Source organism: Nannospalax galili, unplaced genomic scaffold (assembly GCF_000622305.1).
Source record: "Nannospalax galili isolate Female #2095 unplaced genomic scaffold, S.galili_v1.0 scaffold547, whole genome shotgun sequence".
Taxonomy (NCBI): domain Eukaryota; kingdom Metazoa; phylum Chordata; class Mammalia; order Rodentia; family Spalacidae; genus Nannospalax; species Nannospalax galili.
In genome coordinates, this window is record NW_008355824.1 from 1754912 (window position 1) to 1763915 (window position 9004).

Genomic DNA, 9004 nt, shown 5'->3' on the forward strand with positions numbered 1-9004 from the left:
GGACACCTGTGTTGCTTCCATCTCTTAGCTATTGTGAAAAGAGCAGCAACAAACATGGATGTACAAGTATCTCTGCAATAGGACGAGTTCTTTGGGTATATGCCAAGGAGTGGTATAACTGGGTCAAATGGTAGGTTCATTTGTAGTGGCAAACTACAATCTTAAAGCAGTTGCACCAGAAGTGGCACCATCTCCACTCATCTCCATGAAAGAAGATCCACATTGGGACAATGATGCAACAACTTAGTCCATATGCAGAAGGCAGGAATAAAAGATATAAAGAAATTGGGAGGCAGTCAAGGAGTGTGGTAATAGCCCATGTAATTTGGTGAGTCTTGGGGACTACCCTGACCAAGAACTTGAATGGAGGTTTCTCCTGTCTGGCATTGTGTTTCTTCTTATATAGCTTTCAGTTACATACATGCATTTATGTACAGATATTGTATGTGTACTTTTTCAATAGTCTTTGGAACTAATACATTTCCTTCTGGTTTTTCACACCAGCTAAGCATTACTTATCTCTCTTCTCCTTCTCCCTGTCTATCCCTCCCAAATTAAAGTACCTCCATTTTCCCCATTTCAACCTTGATAAAACCTGTCTCCTTTGATTCCCCCTCTCTTGAACTCCTCCTTTACCCCCACAGTTCGTTGTATAAATGTCCCTCTTCCCCACCCAGCTAAATATCCCCATTTTACTCACTTCTTCTTTTGTAACACCTACCTCCTACAATTCCTTTCATGTTCCTGCTTTCACTTTACTGACATGGTTTCTTTCCATTTTCCTGGCTCCTGAAATTGCATCAGAATATATATTCACATATAAGAATTTGGTGTTAAGCTTCTTTTGCAACAGACTATTACATAGTTCCACAACTGATCACATACAGAGAATAAGTGTCTGATAAGGGCTGTGAGATTCCTAACCCTAAGTGGCACATTTACAGTGGAAGCTATTTCTAAGGCTCATGAAGCGTAGTGGAACAAGGGGTAGAGTGAATACTAATGCATTTCTCAACTCTTATCAATGACACTTCCTGATGCAACAGAGGCCAATGAACACAAAAGGCCAGAAACGGCCAAATTGTAGAGAATAAAAGCCTGTAAACTGTGGGATCCCTAGAGAGAACTACTCCTATGTTAAACTTTACATCCCCAGGGCTCAGGGACCATTGCAGAAGAGGGGGCAAAAAGATTATAAAAACCAGGGGAGGTGGTGCATGACCATAATAAAACAGAGTCTTATAGGCTCTTGGGACCTTACTCATATGAACTTAAAGCAATAGTGTCAGCCTGCATAAGGCCCATGCAAACTCAATCAGACAAAAACCCAGAATAGAACTGTGGAAATGGACATCAGGTCCTAATCTTAGCTGAAGAATGATTGACAACTGATTACTCCTGGGTGACCAAGAGCTGATCTTCTTTAAGTGAATGACTCTAGATAGGCTGACTAGACCCCAGTGGATGAACTTGCACTGAGGTATGTCTGGGGATACTAACTTGACTCGATAAGCCTTAATCTATATGACAGAATGCAAGGAATATGCCAGTGGGGGGGGGTCTATAGGGTGTTGTGGAATGGGTATAAAGGTGATTTGTATGAAATGAACAAAAATTCAATAAAAATATATGAAAATTTTAATGGAACCATTGAGTGTGTGGAGGAAGGAAATGAGGAAAGGGGGCGTGGGAGAAGTGGGTGTTATTGGGGGAGGGTGAGGATAATAGGGGTACCTGGACCGGGGAGGGAGGTGGGAGGTGGGATGAGGAAAGAGGGGAGTGATGAATAGATCTTGGGTAGCATGGGAAGACAGAGGTAAATGTGCTGGCTTGGGAAGCCCCTGAGAAATATACATACAGTGTCTGAACATTAGCGCATGTGTATACCTGGGGGCTGATGGAAAGGAGCACAGTGCCAGAGAGGAGAGACCTCCCTTCAAGTGGTTGGTCAGAGTAGTTCAAGAGACTGCCAAAATAACAGAAGGTATTGCCAGAGCCCCTGGTTATCTCCCAGAACTCTAAGGTAAGATTCGGACACAGGGCTTGGAGCAATAGAGCAGAAAATGACCTGGAAGCCTTTTCCCTGAAGACTTGCTCTCATAGTTCTAGAGGATATTATGCAAACTGCTAAGGGAGAAAAACCAATCAATGGTGCAATCGAATCCTAAAGCCAAATAAACATAATGACTGGCACAGAAAACTATTTCTATTGGTACAGTAGTGGCACTGTTCTCTGGATGACACTCAAGAGTTATCTAATTGGACTTAAATCCCTATCAGTGGGTGTTAACTCATGGGTGACAGAGTAAACAGAGTTTCTGATCTGGTGAGTCTGAAGTTTAGACTATGGTTGTTCTAACAACTCTCCAGGTGGGGTTGAAACAGTTAACATTACTAATTAGATGTCATCCCCCCCCCACACTTCATTGGTTTGTTTCATGTATCTGCTAGTGACAATAACTACCAGGTTAAGCTGAAAAATATTCCTAGATCACCTGCTTTCTTGGATCATCTGAATCCCTAAGAGTTTTCTAAGGAGCTATCCAATCTGTAAACTTCCGGAAGTTCTATTGCATATGTTTTGTTCCCTGAAATGAGGTACAAGTTTATTCTAATAGACAAGAGGAATAGGAGAGTAAATAGTGAGGTGTCCAAATACTTGTATTTTATTTCATCATCTGCATAGAACTGGTTTAATCAGACCAATAATCTCTAAGTGTCCTCTGAATTCGGTGTTGCAAAACTAATGAGCATAAGGTAGACTGTATAGCTTAGGCTGTCATTCCTCAGGATATATAGGGTTTTGAATAATAAACTCATTTCTTCCTGCACATCTCTTTGCAGAAGTTTCTGTTTCCAGAGGCAAGATGCTTCTTTGAGATTGCTTTAAGCCTAAAGATATTTAATTCATCTTAAAATTACTTTCTTTTCTATCCTACGGTACAGATCGTTTAAAATAGGAGAAGCCACACCCACATGCCCCTGATGATCAATTATTTCCTTTGCCTGAATTTATGTTACGAATCCCAGTTAGGTTGCTCTGCTGTGGAGAGTTTCACAAGATAAATGGCCTCCCTTTGGCTGTGTCTTTTTCTTCAATTACACAAACAGCAGCCGGAAAATCTGGAGGAGATGAGAACTACAAGAATTCTGGGAGATGCGAACGATTAGCCCTTGCATTATTACTCTTCGGAGGTTCTTCAAGCTCAGAGTCCCTCATGGCATTTTCAGAATAGCAAAGAGACACAGAGCCATCCTCAGTCAGGCGTCCTCCAGCTGCCAGGATAAGCCTTCCCATTGTACAGAGCTGTTTGTCTCAGAGTCCCACAACACACATGGAATCGACAGACACTGTATGGCCATGATGGGTTTAAAGAGATCTAATCATTCTGGAAGGCGGATAGCTGTGAAAAATGTTGTTACCCTGGGAAGGAAGCCTATCTGTCTCTAATAAAACAGAATGTAGTTACTGTACTCTCCATTTCCTAAAGCACTCTCCTTTGTATTATTAATTTTTTGAAAGTGCAAGTTTGGGAAAGTCTTCAGAGACATTGAGCTTATCAACTCGATTCATCTTCTGACAGAATAAATTTTCTTTATCAAAATAGTGCTCTTGAAACATTATTTTGCTTGTGGTCCTCCAAGGACAGGCAGTTCTCTCTGCGTATCATTCCACTCCATTAAGAGTAAGCTCATAATGATACAATTGTCATAAAAGGAAAAAGAAAAGGAAAAGAAAATTGTCCTGAACCATCCAGGACCGAGGACTAGGGATTTCTCAGTGAAACCTTTAGTATTCTTGAACCCACACTTTTGGACTTTGTGCCCTGAATGGAACTTTCTAGAAGTGCAGGGGTTGCTCCCAGATAAAAGCAGCAGTTTACTAAGAATATTTAGTAAGGAGCAGAACAATAGGCGTATCAGTTTCCTCATTTTGTGTACAGGAAACTGTACCAAGAAGGCCAGGGAAGTGCAAGGTAGAACTTGTAGTACCCAAGATGTGAGGGCATGGAATAGCTCACAGGATGATCAAGGTTTGGGACCGGTCCTCATCAACCTTAAAATAATTATTTTTCCTACACTACTAGGTAAAAATTTTCCATTTCTATTTTCTACTTGTAAAATCTGAGATCATACTTTCTGCATAACTATTGCTTTAACTTTTCCTTGGCAGAAAAAGTAAAACTTGGTGAGACCAAGGAGTTTATTGGTCTTTCTTACAGAACACAGGTGAGGGGTTACTTACAGAAGTGTAGGTGACACTCAGGCAGCTGCATCATCACAGAATCCCACCCCATCATGGATGGCACCCTCAGGGAAGCTGTATTGTGGATTTCCAATTTCAGACCACCTTTACCTCTTTCTGTGGTCTAGCATCTTCCAAAACCATTTGCAGCTGGTATGGCGGGGGAGGATAATAATAACTGAAACTCCATTACTATTATTACAGACCTGGATACCACTAATATTGTTCTGCTTTAGTTGCCATGGCTACAAGACAAATCTCAAGATTGCATCTTGTTATTTCCGTCTGGAACAAAGAATGCTAAATTTGGGGTGATATGTTTGTGTCCAATTTGTTGGAAGTGCTAGTACATTGCAAAGATGGCCGTGAAGTTAAAATGAGGAAGTATGTGATGTCCTCTTGGCACAGTTCTTGGCAATAAGCATGGCTGCTAAGCAAATGTTAGTTCATCTCTTTCTTCCTTTTACATGGCAGTATCTAGCAGTTTCAGAGACATATTCCATATTTAATACCATTTATTTTACAGCAATGGAATCAATGAATAATGTTAGTGAAGTTTGAGTAATATATAACATTAGTTCTAATCCTGCTTCATTTGGAAGCTGGATGATGTCTGAATCTTGGATTTGTTTTGACTAAACTGTCATCTTGACACAACCTAGAGTCACCTGGGAAGAGCATATTAATGAAGAACTGCCCCCATCAGCTTAGCCTGTGGGCATGTCTGTGGAGGTTGTCTTGATTGTTAATTGATGTAAGAAGACTGAAACAATTGTGGGTGTGACCATTCCTGGGCATGGGATCCTGAAGAGTTTAAGAGAGGAGAAAAGTAGCTGAAAGTGAGCAAGCAAGGATGCATGCATTGGTTCTCTGTGTGATGCTTTAAGTTCCTGCATTGATTTCCTCCCAATACTGATCTGTGACCTGGCACTGTAAGCTAAATAAACCCCATCTTCTCTCATTTTTGACAAGTCCTTTTTCATAGCAACAGAAGTGAAACTAGGACAGGTTCCTAGTGTCTGTATGTGTAAAGGAAGATGTGAGTTGGGCAAATCACACATGTATCCTCTAGGTTCACTGCTTGCGACCTGAGATTTTGTCAAGGTCCGTTGTTGATTGATATGAAATTCCACTTTTCAGCAACAGAAAGATAAACCCATAATAAATGACAGTGTGTACATTCTTTTCTTTAATCTTGTCGGTAATGGTAAGAGGAAATGCAAAAGTGGAAGATACTTCAGTGGCAGGCAGATACGATGCCATTGTTAAATGACAACCAGTTTCTCTGGAGAGGGGAAAACGAAACATTTCAAATTTACTGAAAGTCAATACCATTTGTTCTGGAATTTCTTTATAAGGGCTTCTGAGTGGTAAAATACAGTAATACACTTGGCTATTTCTTCTGTTAAACAATCAACTGCCTTACCTGGATGAATTTAAAGCCTTGGTTCTCAATTTGTGACCCTGAACAAGTACTAATGTCAGTAACTATAAACATGTTAGAAGGGAATATGACAAGTCTCCACACCTGTGTGTGTGTGTTGGGGGAGGGGAACGGTGGTTCCAGCAAACTGCAATCTAGGTAAATCTGATGTGCATTAAAATTTAGGATTTACTACTCAAGGAAAACAGAAATGTAAATACTGCCTACGTATAAGTGCTCATGCACTCAAAGTATATGCTATATTCTTCTACATTCCAAACATACTTGTTATCCTAAACCTAATAGAGAACAGTGACTTGATCTGATTAGAGAGCACCAATGTCATTTATTTTTACATTATTGCATTAATATATACCTTTTCCCCTTTATTCCTCTATTCCTCATCCACAGATGATGTGTCAGATACTCCAGATACACTAGAACTCTGAAGACTTTGAAAGGAAATCTCACACTGGCTGGTCCTGCCCTGCTGGCCCCATCACTCTGTGCTTCCTGTTCACAGAGTTCCTTCTCATTGTACTTTTCTTGCGTATGCAGGAGAGATCAGCAGCACAAAGCACAACTGACTGTCTTTTGCAGGTTTTCTGTTTTCATTTCATTTTCTTCACTTTCCTTTAGATTTAAAGATAATGAGAAAAATCTCCTTCCCCTGAATGTTTTATCCTACCCAAAAGAAAGAAAAAGCCTTCATTAAAATAATGAAGCCATTTCAGTATGATTAATTGTGTCCCAAAGTCATTGATGTCCACAAGGCAATGAAAACTTTCAACAGCCCTAAGCTCTGGCTGTGATAAAGTCAGTTGCCCACTTTTCAGTAACTGTGCTGTGGAGGACAGAGCAACCTTTGGCATAACCAAACTTAGATGAATGATCTGTTTCATCTTGTGCTGTAGCTGGATCAATTTGGTCACCAGGAGTAGACAGATTTCATTTGAGCCTTGTGACAGAAATTCATTTGGCATAGAGAATTCATTGAGGATTGCAATGCTTGTTGTCAAGGAAATGAATCTAAACATGGAAAAAGGAAAAATCTTTTACTTAGGCAAGCATGATGGAAGGGAAGAAAATGAAGGCTCACCAGACGCTTCAAGGTATTCTGTCAGCATAAAGGATTTTATGGACACTTGTGCATTGTCCTTGGCTATGTATGGACACCTGCTAAGCTTGGTCACCTCTTTGTTTCCTAAGTGTTGAACATGAAGGTATTAACACACACCATTGGTATAATTTTTAAATAAAAATAAATAAGCATGTAATTCATTTGGACACAGTGTCTGTTTAACCAGATTTATCATTGATCCTGACCAGACTGTGTCTACCAGGGGGAATGATGGCTTGTATTATTGATGCTCATTTGAACTGAAAGTAAACATGTAAAATTGCATGAATCATTGTGATAAGGTTTGATGAAGTGCTAACTAAAATACAAGACTGAACAGCAAATGTTCGGCCTTTCCTTGGTGGGGTAAACACTTTTTTGTGCCACTTGAGGAAGCTCCAGAATCAGAGGCAATGAATGGAGACATTCTGAAACATGTAACTTCCTCCAACGTGAAGCACAAAAACAAATAAGTTATTAGAGGAGGCTTGGAAATATGGATTGACTGTAAATGGAGTTTGCAGTTTGATGTATGTGAATTGAGTTGCAATACCAATAACACGAATGCTCAGCCATAATAGGATTCCTAAGAGAGTGGGTGGTTATAGGCCTCAGAAACCATAATAGCAATCTTCTCTCTAATGGCTAATCTTTCTCCAATCATGTCCTGTAGATAATGCTGTGGATGGGATTTAGTCATTTAATTAAGAGGCTAGAAGAAAAAGGGTAATAAACCAAAGCTCATGTTACTCAAGTAGAAATAAAAACGGATGGTCTTAAATCTCTCTCATTGTGATACAGGCTAAGGTTGCTAGGAAACATCGACAAATTTGCATGCCAAGACCTAAGAAACTGAACTCATTCTTCATGTTTTGAAATTAGATCTTTCAGTTGCTTCTTAGTGCTTCATGGATTGTCTTTAGAGTTTACCATACAAGTTATATAAATATACTTTAGTGAAAAATCTGTGTATTCAGTACTGTCTACCTGAAGGTATTACAAAACCATAATACCTGTTTTCCTGACACGAACTAAATAAACTGTTGCTGTACAGCTAATGGAGTTCAGTGATATTGAGTTTGTTTTCTAAACATCTAGCTCCTATGTGCAGTCTTTCATACAAGTGTGCATTTATCAAATTCTTCTACAGTAGCTCCCACTTTTAGTCGTATATCACAAGTCTCTGAAGGTTTTCAATTTATTATTTTTATTTTATGTGTATAAATGCATTGCCTGCATCATGTGTATTAGTACACCTATATCATATAATCCATGCAGAGGTCAAAGAGAGTGTTGGATCCCCTGGAACTGGAGTTATGGAAGGTTGTTAGCTGCCATGTGGGTGCTGGGAACCCAGGTTCTCTGAAAGAGCAACCAGTGCTATTAACCATCTCTCCAGCTCCAACCTCAGAAGATTTTTAAACTTTATTAATTGTTATAGTTTGTGTGTGTGTGATGTGTGTATCTGCCTGTGCCATGGCACACATGTGAAGCTGAGACGACAACTAGCTAGAGTTAGTCCTCTTCTTCTACCATGGGATCCAGGGAGCAAACTCAGCTTGTCATAGATCAGTGACAAATGCTTTTATGAACTAAGCCAACTTGTCTGCCCTTCAAAAGTTTTATAAAACACCAATGACTGGTTCTTACTCCTTGGCAATTAAAGGATACTTGATTGATTTAATCCCTAGACAACCATTTGTTTTGATTTCCAGGTTATTTAAATGTACATTCATGATTAGGAGTCATTATTTTATAATTTTGACTAGAGAAAGACTGGCATCTCATTATTCAGTTCATCTAGTTTAAAATAAGTGATGGCTAACTTTTTACAATTTGCTTTTATAGATTTAAACAATGTATTCATTATGATACTTATCTGTAGCTGAATGCAATTTAATTGACTAACCTATAACTGAAATGATTAAGGTTTTGGGACCATATAAAATCTCCATTTTTAAATGTAGGTTGGATTCTGTAATTATGTATCTTATCAGATCAGTGAATGGGAGGGAAACCTGTGTTATATGCATGGAAGATACCATTAATGCCAACACAAAGCACAACACTCTATTACCTTTCTAAAATAACTTTTGCAAGCTTTTTAATCTCTTCGATCTTTGTCATTTTGCTTAGTTCTTTACTGTTGGAATAACTCTGAAGTTATAACTTTTTAGAAAATCTCATTGCTGGGTGTGTGTGTGCATGCATGGGT